Source organism: Oryctolagus cuniculus, chromosome 5 (genome assembly GCF_964237555.1).
Source record: "Oryctolagus cuniculus chromosome 5, mOryCun1.1, whole genome shotgun sequence".
NCBI lineage: Eukaryota > Metazoa > Chordata > Mammalia > Lagomorpha > Leporidae > Oryctolagus > Oryctolagus cuniculus.
In genome coordinates this window covers 154138701-154152078 of record NC_091436.1, presented here as the reverse complement: position 1 = coordinate 154152078, position 13378 = coordinate 154138701, and the positions used below count along the sequence as shown (strand labels likewise).

The 13378-nt window shown below is 47.3% G+C and overlaps 4 non-coding genes across 4 annotated transcripts; 2 read left to right on the top strand and 2 right to left on the bottom strand.

Moving 5' to 3' along the window:
* Positions 1-1432: 1432 nt before the first annotated feature.
* TRNAM-CAU (transfer RNA methionine (anticodon CAU)) lies at positions 1433-1505 on the bottom strand. Its single transcript has one exon. It is a non-coding gene; the product is annotated as a tRNA-Met (tRNA).
* A 672-nt stretch (positions 1506-2177) lies between these two features.
* TRNAL-AAG (transfer RNA leucine (anticodon AAG)) lies at positions 2178-2259 on the top strand. Its single transcript has one exon. It is a non-coding gene; the product is annotated as a tRNA-Leu (tRNA).
* Positions 2260-4335: 2076 nt separating this feature from the next.
* On the top strand, positions 4336-4407 carry TRNAQ-CUG (transfer RNA glutamine (anticodon CUG)). Its single transcript has one exon. It is a non-coding gene; the product is annotated as a tRNA-Gln (tRNA).
* A 375-nt stretch (positions 4408-4782) lies between these two features.
* Positions 4783-4888, bottom strand: TRNAL-CAA (transfer RNA leucine (anticodon CAA)). The gene is made up of 2 exons: positions 4851-4888; positions 4783-4828 (listed from the first exon to the last, which is right to left on the bottom strand). It is a non-coding gene; the product is annotated as a tRNA-Leu (tRNA).
* Between the last annotated feature and the right edge of the window lie 8490 nt (positions 4889-13378).

Sequence of the window (13378 nt, the reverse complement as noted above, 5' to 3'; positions counted from 1 at the left end):
ACTTTTCCAAATTCAAGGAGATGATGGAAATGAATCCTTGAAAAAAGTTTCTAGGACATGCTGAGAGCTCAATGAAAAGTAGGTGTTGCCATTATCAGTATTATAACTATTGTTGTAAAATAGAAGATCGTTTTAAATCTTATTCAATCGCTTTGGATGTGCCACGTTAGACAAGTTACTTCACCTCTCATCTTCTTTCCTACTTTACTTACTACAACAGCAATTTCGTCCTCAAAGTCCGGGTTTCAGACAATGGTTGTCACGTGGTACATTTCTGCTCTGTATTTGGAAGCAAGCTCCCATCCCTCCTGCCTTTGGCGTTTGCTGCAACACACCCCAGTCTCTCTCCCGTACCCTGCAGTTCGTGTCCACACTGTGGCGGTCACAAGTCAACTCTGTACTGAACATTAATTCACTAAAGTTAGGAAGTGGTGCCAGCGCCAAGGCGCCCGGGCAGGACTCCAGATTGCGAAGACTCCGAATCCAGTTATCCTGTCTGTGCTAACATCTCACCCCTAGATTCTATTTCGGCCTGATTTATACGAACTTTAAGCCCTGATCAACAAAGTATCAGCTAGTCTACCCGCAGAATCCAGACGGGACAGAGCCCGCTTTGCCGTCTCAGAATCTTCAGAAGAACACGCCAGCCTCCTGTTGCTGACCAGTCCCAGGAAGGCCCTGAGCGCTGTGGCCAACCAGAGGCCCGAACACGAGCTGATCGCCCCGCCGCTCAACCCCCTTTTGAATCTTTGTCAGGGTTCTCAATCCCTCAGGAGTCTTGGAATTAAGAAGTAGCTTTCCGACTCTTTGCTGTGCCCGTTGCAAACGCCTGCCTTCTTCCACCAACCCGGTGCCAGTAAGCAGCTTGCTGTGCCCTGAGCAAGGGGACCCAGTTTGCGGGTTCAGCAGCACTTCCCAACTGGGCTCGGGGGTGTTTTCCACTACACAGTTAAAAACAGACTTAGGTAATCTATACAAGGACAATGGAAAGTGTGAATGCATTTAAATCCGAATAAAGGGAGGACAGTGGTAGAAAATTAGAGTGAGAAAGTTATGGACACCATAACCCACTCTCCACCTCCAGCAGAGTGGGTTGTAAAGGGAGATAACTTCCTCCAGGCTACTAGAGAAAGGAAATGAGGTTTAAACTAAAGACTGAACACTTAGCAGTGACCGGGCAGGATGTGTGGCTCTGGCATCCCAGGAAGATAAGAGCAGAGCGCTCCAGGAAAACTGACAACCTGAAGCCTACGAGTGCAGGAAGCTTGGGAGAGTGGCGGTGGAGGTGGACAGGAAGGTAGGGCCGCAGGCCGGACCGGCGGGCTCAGAGGGTATGACTAGCAGTGCAGCGTGCACGCCTCGCCCTGGCAGACACAGAAGGATTCTGATGCGTCCTGATTTAAGTTAAGCGCAAGAAAAAACTTCCTTGCGTTGCCCCCTCTGAGGTTCGAACTCAGGACCTTCAGATTATGAGACTGACGCGCTGCCTACTGCGCTAAGGAGGCAACTGAACGGTTGTTTTTGCGGAACCTATACCAACGTAGGAAAACGTCTTCATTTCCTAGAAAGGCGGAACTGTGATTTCACAGGTTGGATAACAAAGATACTCGGGACGAGAGAGGCGCAGCCTCCCGGCCCCAGCCCAGTTCCCTCGCCGGCTCCTCCGGCGGACACTTCAGGTGCCTTGAGCACGCCTGAGGCCGGACCTCGCCGAGGACCTGCGCCGGCCCGGATCTGGCCGCCGGGGAGGGCCGCAGCCCTTCCCTCCGGGACCAGGAAGACGGACGGCGCCGCCTTCGATTGGCAGCAGGGCTGAAACAAGGGCCGCGCGCGTTTGTCTCTCTGTGAGGGCGGTTCCGTGAGGGGCACTCGGGCCCCTGAGATGGACCAAGGAGGCAGGACCCGGCGCGGCCCCGTGGCTGGCCTGGCTCACTCCCGAAGTCGCGTCTCACTCCGGGCCCGCGGCGGCTTGCGCGACCCTCTCAGGCTGCGTGGGTGGCGACGGGCCGGCGCCAGTTCCCGCGCCTCCCGCCAGGTCCCGGCGGCTGTAAGGAAACGCGGGGCGGGTGCTGGCGGAAGGCCCGCAGAGGGCGCGGGGAGCTGAGGGAGCGCGGGAGGCCCCAGGGCTGAGCCGTGCACTGTGGAGGGGAGGCTGGGTGCAGCCCCTTCTTGTGGGTGGTAGCGTGGCCGAGCGGTCTAAGGCGCTGGATTAAGGCTCCAGTCTCTTCGGGGGCGTGGGTTCGAATCCCACCGCTGCCAGCCGAAAGCTAACTTTTTTTTCCCCCTTGTCTCAATAGACGTTTTTCCCCCATGCTCAATGCGGACAGTTGACACAGCCTCTAAAGTCTGTTTTCTCGGGGGTCAAAGATAAGACCCATATACACCGTCCCCCAAACAGCACCCAACCTGATAGATATGTTAAATATTCCAAGTAAGAGCCGCTGAGCTCCCACTGAGCTCTCTTGACAATCATCGTATTTTCACCACCCAGAAATATCCGACATGGGACAGGTGTTTTACTCATTTGTTAATTTAAGGAAATATCCAGCACCTGCTATGTGCCAGGTACCTGTTTGGGCAGACACCGCATGAAAGGCGAATGAATGATTGTCCTTCTCCCTGCTTCCGCCGGGAGCTGGAGACAGGTCCTGCCTGCCTCACCGCAGGGCTGAATTCTGTGCGAACCCCCCGCTGTTGTCAGCACCGCTGCAGCCTTCTGGTTGCAAGTTCCCGACCCAGGTGAAGGGGAACTGCCCCGCGCCCTGGCTCAGCCGGCGCTTCCCTGGCCGCCTTTCCTCTCCTCGCGCGCGTCTGAGCCGGCCTTTGGGCACTGCGCAAGCTCCGTTATCACTCGGCCCATCGCTCACCTTAGCACTTGACCACAGCACATTTTTGGGAAAGTTTTGTATAATGTTTGCTTTTCCCCATACACCATACATTTTATCAGGTACAGAATCATTTTTCTTTTGCTTTCATTCATCAAGACACAAGATGATGGCTCAGAGAATCCAGAATGCCAACCAACTGTGCTAAGGAAGAAAGACTTAGTCCATTCTTCAGCTGGATCAGATACAACTTAGACAATGTTTAAGACCAAGAGAAGAGAGAATTGGGAGATTACCTTGGGAGGTTTGGAGATTGAGGAGCACTTTGTGGTCACCTAGCTGGAAGTCTGAATTTCACTGCTTTTTTCCTCACTTCCTAAACAATATGTTCAAATAAAGGTATACTTACGGAGCAGCTAATTTGTGATGGGCACCCTGCTTGGTAAAAGACACAATAAAAGGATAAATGCCAGAAAAAGATTTGAGGGTTCCTTAGAAATTCAGCCTCAGGAGACTACCAGAAGCACATTAGGCATAGATGGCCAAGAATTAATATTTACATGACCGCAGTAGTCATTTACACCTGTTTCTCTTCTAGCTATGTTACACTCATGTGGTCTGCTAATTACATATTGCTCTTACTTTTACTAGATAAGTAAGCATTTTGTCTTAATATTGTTAAGATTTGGAAAAATAAATGACTCTGTTCAGAACTATGACATTCTCCTTTGTCACCCACACTGGAATGGCCCTTTCTTGGGGGGCCTTTCTTCTTGTCAAATTTAGCTTATCCAGTGACAGCAAAAAGAATCCCTACAAAACGCCTAAAAATAAGCGGAGTATCCGTCCCCTGAGTTCATTCATCCGCTCATCCACTCATTTATGCATTCATACAACATACACCGATCGAGCTTCTATTAAGTGGAAGCCCCTGGACTATCAATGACCACGGCCCTCGGCCATTCGTCCCAAGTTCAAGCCCACCATTAAAGCTGAGCTTAGTACCCAGATCCTCACAGGTTGCCTTCCAGGCTTCTGCAGGTATCACAGGATGAGAAAAGATGCGGTAGAACGGAGATGGTGTATTTTTCTTTACTCTCTTTCAAATGTGAGACTAAAATCCCATTTATCCTGCCGTCAGTTGGAAAGGAAAGCAAATCAAAGACTCCAGGGGTAAAAACATTCGCGGACCAGGATTCTGCCCTGCCCCTAAGACGGAAGGGACGAGATCTGGGAAGAAGGCACTGGGGAACAGTGTGCGACTCCTCCCACGCCCCGCCCACCCCTGTCTTGCGCATTTCTGTTGCTCGCCGCAGAGAAGTGCAGAGAATTTATATCCGGGAAAAAAAAAAAAAAAGATTACCCTCTGAAAATTCTTTTAAGTTGATCAAAGAGATGAGATTGAGCTTTGCTTTAACGCGATGTCTGATTTTCTGCGATATTCTGTCTCTGGCAAAAGTCTTACGCAGGAGATCTGAGATGGACAGTGTATCCATCTTCTCCCAGGGAGGGTTCCATGGTGTAATGGTTAGCACTCTGGACTCTGAATCCAGCGATCCGAGTTCAAATCTCGGTGGAACCTTTCGTAGTTTCCCTTACTTTTGGTGATCAACGGCAAATAGCGCTGTTTTTGATTTTTCATGGGCTCTAACAGAGTGAGGACATCGGATAAAAGGACATGATTACGTGTGGGGTCCGAAGTAGCCAGTAATTAGTTTGTGTATAGGTCAGTGTGTTTCCTCCTGACGAATTTTGCTCCCAATGCGTCTCGAATGAGCCAACCGGAAACCCAGAGCAAGACGTGATTCGTGATTAAGTGACGGACAAATCGGAAAAGGAACGAGAAGGACCTCATTGAGGATCTGTTATATTAGTTAGGATCGAAAAGGAAAAGGTAAAAGAAAGGAAACAGAAGGCTGAGACAGCCGGAATTACGGGGTTTGAAGAAAAAGTGTAGTGTCAGAAGTGGGATTCGAACCCACGCCTCCATTCGGAGACCAGAATCCTCATGGCGAGGAAGCGGAGCTTGAGTCTGGCGCCTTAGACCACTCGGCCATCCTGACACCCGCGGTCAGGCGGCAGCAGGAATGCACCCTTGGTGATGAATGGGCCACCAGCCTAAGCCCTCTGCGTTCTTGCCTTGGAGTCTGCTCTGGGAAGTGGAAACGCAAACTCCCGTAAGAGAAAGAATTTTCAGTGCAGTCGGGAACTGTGATGCAGCTTGCGAGCTTTTCCCCTCATCTGGGCCAGAAGTCGGTGCTTTGAGTTCTTCCTTTCCCTCGGGACACCGAAGCACGCGGATCCTAACACTCCGCGGACCAGGACTGCGCAGGACAGAGTCCCCTCCGTCCCGACGCCCTACCCTGCCCGTGATGCTGCCTGCAAACCCTTCGAATGGGAGAGAGCTCAGCGGGGAAGTAAGCAAACCAGTGTAGATCGCTGAGACAGTAGGAGAGTTAACGTAGACAGGGAGAGTGGGGTTCCGGAGCCTTGAGCACGCAGACTGGCTGTCCGTGGAATCTAAGAGTTGGCGGGGTTAGGAGGCAGAGAGTGTGTGAAAAGCCACAGAGACCAGAAAGAAATGCCCCCAGCCCGCCCAAGATCCCTTCTGACTTTGGGGCTGGGCTTTGTTGCGCAACGGGTTAAGCTGCTGCCTGCAGCCGTTCAAGTCCCGGCTGCTCCACTTCTGATCCAGCTCCCTGCTGATGCACCTGGGAAAGCAGTAGAAGATGGCCTAAGTATTGGGCCTCTGCCACCTACATGGGAGAACCAGATGGAGGTCCACTCCCTGGTCATTGGGACCTCTTCATTCAGGAGATCGGTGTCCTTGTCAGGGAACGGCGGGCCGGATGACCTCAGCTGAGCCACCTCCCCTCTGTGATGTCCCATGGAGGACTAGTTGGATACTGTTATGGACTGACTTTTGTTCCCCAGTGAATTCCTATGTTGAAACTCTAAACCCCAAAGTGATTGTTCAGAGATAGGGTCTTTCAGGAAGTAATTAAGTTTAAATGAAGTCATAGGGTGGGGCTCAAATCTTATAAGATATGGGTCCTCTGCTGTGGCCCCGGGATTGCAGTGAAGGATGGCCCAGGTCCTTGGGCCCTGCACCTGCATGGGAGACCAGGAGGAGGCATCTGGCTCCTGGCCAGATAAAAAATAAATAAGATTTATTTTATTTTTATTTATTTATTTATTTTTTTGACAGGCAGAGTGGACAGTGAGAGAGAGAGACAAAGGTCTTCCTTTTGCCGTTGGTTCACCCTCCAATGGCCGCTGCGGCGCCGGCGCATCGCGCTGATCCGAGGCCAGGAGCCAGGTCTCCTCCTGGTCTCCCATGTGGGTGCAGGGCCCAAGGAGTTGGGCCACCCTCCACTGCACTCCCGGGCCACAGCAGAGAGCTGGCCTGGAAGAGGGGCAACCAGGACAGAATCTGGCGCCCAACCGGGACTAGAACTCGGTGTATGGGAGCCGCAGGTGGAGGATTAGTCTATTGAGCCGCAGTGCCGGCCAAAAATAAGATTTAAAGAACAAAGGAGGGCCAGTGCTATGGCGCAGTGGGTTAAAGCCCTGGTCTGAAGCGCTGGCATTCCACTGGGGCGACTGCTCCACTTCTGATCCAGCTCTCTGCTATGGCCTGGGAAAGCAGTAGAGGATGGCCCAAGTTCTTGGGTCCCTGCACCCACGTGGAAGACCCAGAAGAAGCTCCTGGCTTCTGGATTCAGATCAGCACAGCTCCGGCCGTTGCGGTCATCTGGCAAGTGAACCAGGGTATGGAAGACCTCTCTCTCTGTCTATCCCTCTCTCTGTCTATACTCTCTGTAACTCTTTCAAATAAATAAAATAAATCTAAAAAAAATGAACATGGACTGTTCATTTAAGGAAACATGTGAAGTATTAATAAACAAAACACGAATCAATTTGTATTGTGGCATTCAAATCCTAGCACCTTTGGAAAGCATAAAGTACCAAGGTTTTGAAGACTATAGCCTACTATCTTTATTCATTTAAGATCTGAGTCTGAATAACCTTATGAAACTAAGATCCACTTTAAAAATTTCAAGTCTCATCTTGAAGCATTAAAGCTCTCCACTGAACCCTCTCGCAAGAGTAAAACAGAGACTAACTCTCATTAACACATTCTATTTTATATCCTCTCTAACTTCTGGTCCAATTCTTTGGCCTTCAGGGTCATTCATACGGCTTATGTTCCATCACACTGCAGCCAACAAAATAGTGCCTTCCAATTTTATATGTACATATAAAATGGCCAAAAGTTTTCATTGGAAGAGAAGCATAGGCTTTTATTGTATCCTGTAAGAAGTTGAACCAATAATAAGAAAATGAGGATGAGGTGAGCATTTAGTGCAACGATTATGATACTGCTTGAGAAGTCAAGTTCCAACCCTGCTCCCAATTCCAGCTTCCTGCCAATATGCACCCATGTGGGAGACCAAGGTTGAGTTTCTGGCTTCTGGCTTCACCCTGGTCCACCTCAGGTGTTTCAGGCATGTGGGAAGTAAAGTAGCAGGGATATTTCTCTTTCAAATAAAGACAATTTTTTTAAAAAGGAAAGTGAAGACAAAGGGATTAAAAATATTTGAGGTTACATTATACTCCCAGAAGCTATGTGGTTTACAGAATTCTTGACCAAAAAGTTGAAGGTTCTCAGTCTACTTCTGCCTTTTACTAGGCATACAACTGAGAAAGTCTCTTAGCCTCTCTGAATCTTAATTATCTGTAAAGGGAATCTGATAATATTGTCCCTACTTACCTCACTGAGTTGTTCTGAGCATCAACTGAAATAATGTACATTAAAAAAAAAGACTTTTATATGAAATACACAATACAAACATAAGGTCCTGTTACATAAGTTGCAAGTCATTCTCTCAACTGCTGGGTCTGAGAAGGTGGGGGTTTTAAGTACACAGAAAATATGTACCAAGCCTAGGCTGGATACACAGTAACAAGGCTATGTTAAAATTCATTTTAGGGGTTCTGTGAGGTAGTCACCCCCTGCAGCGCTGGCATCCCATATGGGTACCAGTTTGTTTCTACTTCAGATCCAGCCCCCTGCTAATATGCCTGGGAAAGCAGCAGAAGATGACCCAAGTGCGTGGGCTCCTGCACCTACGTGGGAGACCTGGAAGAAACTCTTGGCTCTTGACTAATGGCTTCAGCCTGGCCCAGCCCTGGCTGTTGTAGCCATCTGGGGAGTGAACCAGCTAATGGAGAACTTTCTCTCTCTCTGCCTCTGCCTCTCCCTTTCTGTAACTCTGCCTTTCAAATAAATAAATGAATCTTTAAAAATAAAAAATTTCATTTTATTTTTCCCTAAGAACATAGAAAACCATTATGGCTAATTCCAAGAAAGATGAAGACTATAAGTTCCCCTGAAAATTTAAATTAGATTTGAGAACATTCTAGAGCAGTTAGTACGTTGTAACACATTAGTGCTTTCCAAATTTTGTTCACTGACTTGTGACCAGCAAATTTTTTATATATATGAAAGAACATAGAGAGGCCAGCATTGTGGTGTAGTGGGTTAAGCTGGTTTCTACCTGGCTGTTCCACTTCCAATCCAGCTCCCTGATAATGGCCTGAGAAAGCAGCAGAAGATGGCCCAAGTGTTTGTGTCCTTGCACCCACATGGGAGACCCTGAGGAAGTTCCCAGCTCCAGGCTTCAGTCTGGCCCAACTCTGGCCATTGTGGCCATTTGGGGAGTGAACCAGCAGATGGAAGATCTCCCTCTCTCTGTAACTCTGCCTTTCAAATAAATAAGAACGAACCCCCCCCCCAAAAAAAAAGCAAAGCAGAACCTTTCACAACATATTCTACATGGCAAGAGTAAATAATGTTTAGCTATATGTATAACATAAATGTATATAATCTGGTCATTAAATGTGTGCATTTCCCCTGTGGGGAGGGGGAAGAAGAGGAAGAGTCACCAGGCATGGGTGTGCACAGAGCAAAGGTAACATCAAGACATGAGACAGCCTACAAGAAGGAAGACCTCAGGAGTAACCAATGCTGCAGCCACCCTGATCCTGGACTTCCAGAACCCAGAAAATAACTGAGAAAATACATTTCTGTGTTTAGGCCATCTAGTCTGTGTTATTTTTTAAGGCAGCCCAAACAGACTAGTACAGACATCATCCATGGTGGCTAAGAACTTTATAGAATCACCCCTGCCACATTCTATTGGTCAGAGCATTTGAAGGCCAGGCCAGATCCCAGGGGCCTGAGAGGCCTGCACCTCTTTAGGACGCAATGCCATGCACTTAGGAGAAGGGAAGAGACAGCTGAGGTCCCTGCCTGCACTCAGCCTGCAGGAGGCTGAGGGCTCCACAAAGGTGGGATTTTTTGCCTCGCGTGTTTAACAGGCTTACCCTGCTCGTGTCAAAGTGTCTGCACTGAAGAAAACCCCCAAACCCTTGCTACTCAAAAGGTTGGGTCAGATTAGCTTCCCCCCAACTATTTTGAAATATTTATTCCTGGGGAAACAGTATAGTATGCGTTAGGAAATAAATTGCCAATGCAAAAGGAAATACTATTTAAATGTCTATGGGAATTAACATTTTCCCAGGACTGTACTACTCGAGTATGCTCAGGTTCTTGAATCTTGTCCTAGATTGCTTGTACAGTCTTTTTTCAGAGAGGTGCTTGAAAGAAATAACCTATATCAGGAACGTTGTCATGAGAACTAAATAAATTCAGTAAAATAAGAATCTAAGGAAAAAAAAAAAAAGAGGTGGGTTGGGGGTAGTGCTTAGTCAGGGTAGTGGGGGAAGACCTAGTGGATGCTTGGCTCAGATTAAGAGAGGCTGTTTAGTATAAAAGTTAAGAGCTCAGACCCTGGAACCAATCAATCTGGTTTGTTTCCAGGCGTGGCTATTATGAATAGCGCTTTGTGCAGATTTTTGTGTGAACAGGCTCAAACAGCAGCCATTAGGCTACCTCATTGAAAAAAGATCTGCTCTGGTAACTGAACATAAAACAAGCCAATCACTCTCCATCCTCCACATACGGATTCATTTCTCTTCATGTTTTACATCATATGTTTAGTTCTTGATGTGGTTAGTATCCCTCGTCTTTCCCTCTGGCAAGTAACTCCATCAATTGAAGAATTTTACCTATTTTTCCCCAGTGTCCTGAAACCTTGAAAAATGCCTAGCACATAGTTGTCGTGCAAACATTTGTTGAATAAATTTAATGAATCTCAGACATATTTCCAATCAGTACATAGAGATCTTTCTTTTTAGTACTTGCAAGGTATGTCATTGTATGCTCACAGAGTGTTTTAATTTAACATGTCCCTTATGATAATCATGTTAGTTCCAGGATTTTAGTTATAGTTCAGTGACAACTCTTGTATAATAAATCATCTTTGTGCAGATGGGCAAGGAGTAGATGGTAAAAGAATATATGCACTAAAAACATGTCTAACTATAGCGAAATTGTTTCCAATAGTGTTTTCCCAATTCCCATTCCCAGTGTGCCTATCTTCACCATTGTCACCAGTTGAATATTGCCAAGGTTTTTTATTACACATTTATTGACTATATTTTTAACATCTTATTTATTATTCATTTGAGAGGTAGAGCTACAGATAGTGAGAGGAACAGACAAAACGAAATGTCCTCCATCTGTGGGTTCACTCCCCAAATGGTGGGATCAGAAGCCAGGAACCCTCTCCGGGTCTCTTCCATGATGCAGGGGCCCAAGCTCTTGGGCCATCCTCTGGGACTACAACCAGAGTTCATATGGGATGCCAGTGCTGCAGGCAGAGGATTAACCTACTGAGCCATAGCACTGGCCCCATCTATACTATTTTCCTGCACCATCTGTTTGTATCTTTTGCTCTTTTTTTTAATTTGTGGAAGTATTTTGTCTCTCAAGAAAGTTAATCTTTCACCACATTTGCTAAAATGTTCAATTGTGTCATGATGGACTAGCGGCTAGACCAGCCTGGTTCCCCAACACCTGGTGACAATCCTAACCTTGAGGATTATAATTTTCCCAAGAGGGTTAAATTCCTGTACCTTTGACAAATCAAGTGAGGCAAAGACAGTTTGTGAGCTAACTGGTTAACTGCAATAAGCACATAAAAGCAGGATAAGCAATCAAGTCCTTGGGCCCCTGCACCTTCATGGGAGACCGGGAGGAGGCACCTGGTTCCTGGCCATTTGGGGAGTGAACCAACGGAGGGAGGACCTTTGTCTCTCTCTCTCACTGTCTATAACTCTACCTGTCAAAAAAAAAAAAAAAAAAAAAAAAAAGGAATGTATGAAAAGATAGGCAAAACTAGGTAAAAGAAAATCACTCAAGCACAGAGTGCCAGTAACCAAGCAAACACCGTGTATCTGTGAAGGAAATTTTCAAATTGCTTGGGAAAACAGGCTTCTTCCAGGGGAAGCTCGACAGGTCTTCAACCATCAGCAATGAAGTTCAGGGCTTTCTCTCCGGCTGAGTGTCCGGCAGCTGAGGCACCTTTCATAGTGAACTCCCATGCAGAGTGGAGAGATGGTGAGAGGTCCCTCAAATACCAGTTTGAAGGAATTAGTATTCATTGTCTCAGCAGGTACATTATCTTAGCTTACAGATATCAACCTGGGGACAAGATGTCCAGGATCCAACTCTTCTCATTTGCATATCAGCACACAGTTGTCAATGTGGCTCAGCAGTCTGGCAATGCCAAGGGACCTCCTGACTATCAGCTGGCCCCTTGGGTCACTTATCACTTGAATTACAAGAAGCAGCTCAAAATGGAGTTAGTGCTGTCAAAGCATAGGCATATGAACTTAGTTAAAATATGAATTTATTTAGACTCATAAGAATCATAACAAAACACACATAACAACAAACTGTTCAGAGGTATCTTTTAGCGAAGAAGTCATTTGATTTTTAATTTTATGTAATAAAATTTGCCCATTTGTGTTTTCTGTGTTGGAGTTCATGTTCAGGAACATTTTCTAGATGATTAAAAGCATTATTATTAAATAAGGTTTTCTCGTAGGGGTTTTATGAATTTTTAATTTAAATCTTTTCAGTGATCTAGAACATACTGATTTAAGACGTGAGATCACGGTGCTGGCATTGTGGCACAGCAGTTTAAGCTGCCAGCATCCCATATGGATGCTGATTCATGTCCCAGCTGCTCTACTTCTGATCCATCTCCCTGCTAATCTGCCTGGGCAAAGCAGTGGAAGATGGTCCAACTGTTTGAGCCCCCGCAACCACATGGGAGACCTGGAAGAAGCTCTTGGCTCCTGGCTTCAGCCTGGCCCAGCCCTTGCTGTTGCGCCTGTTTGGAGAGCGAAGCAGCAGATGAAATATCTGTCTCTGTCCCTGTCTCTTTGAGAAAGAACTCTGGCTTTCAAATAAATAAATAAATCTGTAAAAATAAAAAGTAGTCTTCCCCTCCCCCAACACCTTCCCGGTTGTTCCAGGATCATTTATTGAACTTTTAGAGCCAATCTGATTTTTCCTCTACATGATACCAAATTCTTACCAACATTTTAGTCTATTTCTCAATTTCCATTCTGTCCCATCGATCTGTCAGCTTATTCTTACTTTAAGCACTGTACCTTTGCGGCATTCCTATTATTTTTTCAGCCAGATGAGAAGAGAGATAAGAGAGGAGAGAAGCTGCACAAATATGCATAAATACCTTAGGTCTAATGGACTCTCCGAACAGTATGGCCCCGCCCAATATTTCTACGTTTTTTGTAAGTGGGCTAGGGTTACTGGGGTCTGGAATTTCACAGACTGGGTACTCAGAGTGTGGTTCAGAGGACGTGGGCTTGGGGTTGGCATGTCCACTTCGCCTCTCGGATCCCTCCAAACAGAAGTTCCGGAAGCAGAGGCCCTACTGCTGAGACCCAAAACCACACTGAGAAAAATCCCAAGGAAACCAGCAAATACCAAGTAGGGATGACGGGAAATCCACTGTGTGATAAGAGAACAGACAGCCCGGGATTCCAAGACCCCGGGGCACTGTGGGATTCGCACTCTGAACTTCAGAAAGGAACAAGAGGTTTTCAGGTGCCGCTCAATACAACAACCCTACGCCGTGGGTATTTTGCGGTTTTCACGGATAAACATCCTTACGGCTCAAAAATTAAACGATTAAGTCTACCTTCTTGCTGAGGTATACCGATTCTGAGGCTCAGAATGGTAAAACACCTTGCATGAGCAGAGATAGGGAGTAGCAGAACTAGGCTCGCGGTTTTTCTCCCTGCGGAAATGTTTCAGAATGATAAATACACCCATTTTTCCCCCTAAACAAAACGGCGAGCGGCAGCAAATGATGGCTCTGCTTAACAAAGTGCGTCACGTACCGGATGCAGCTCAGTTTGCAGCCCCATCCGCTAGCCTCAGGGCCTGCGCTTCCCAGTCCTACACAAAGCCAGCCCTCTCTGGCAAGGGCTAAGGCCTGAGCGCCCAAAGAAAACCTCACAAAAGACCAGGGGTCCTCAGCGCCCGGTTCGGAGGTCCCGTCCCGACCCGTCCCGCCCTGGGGCGCGCGCCCAGCCAAGCCGCCCTCCGCGGC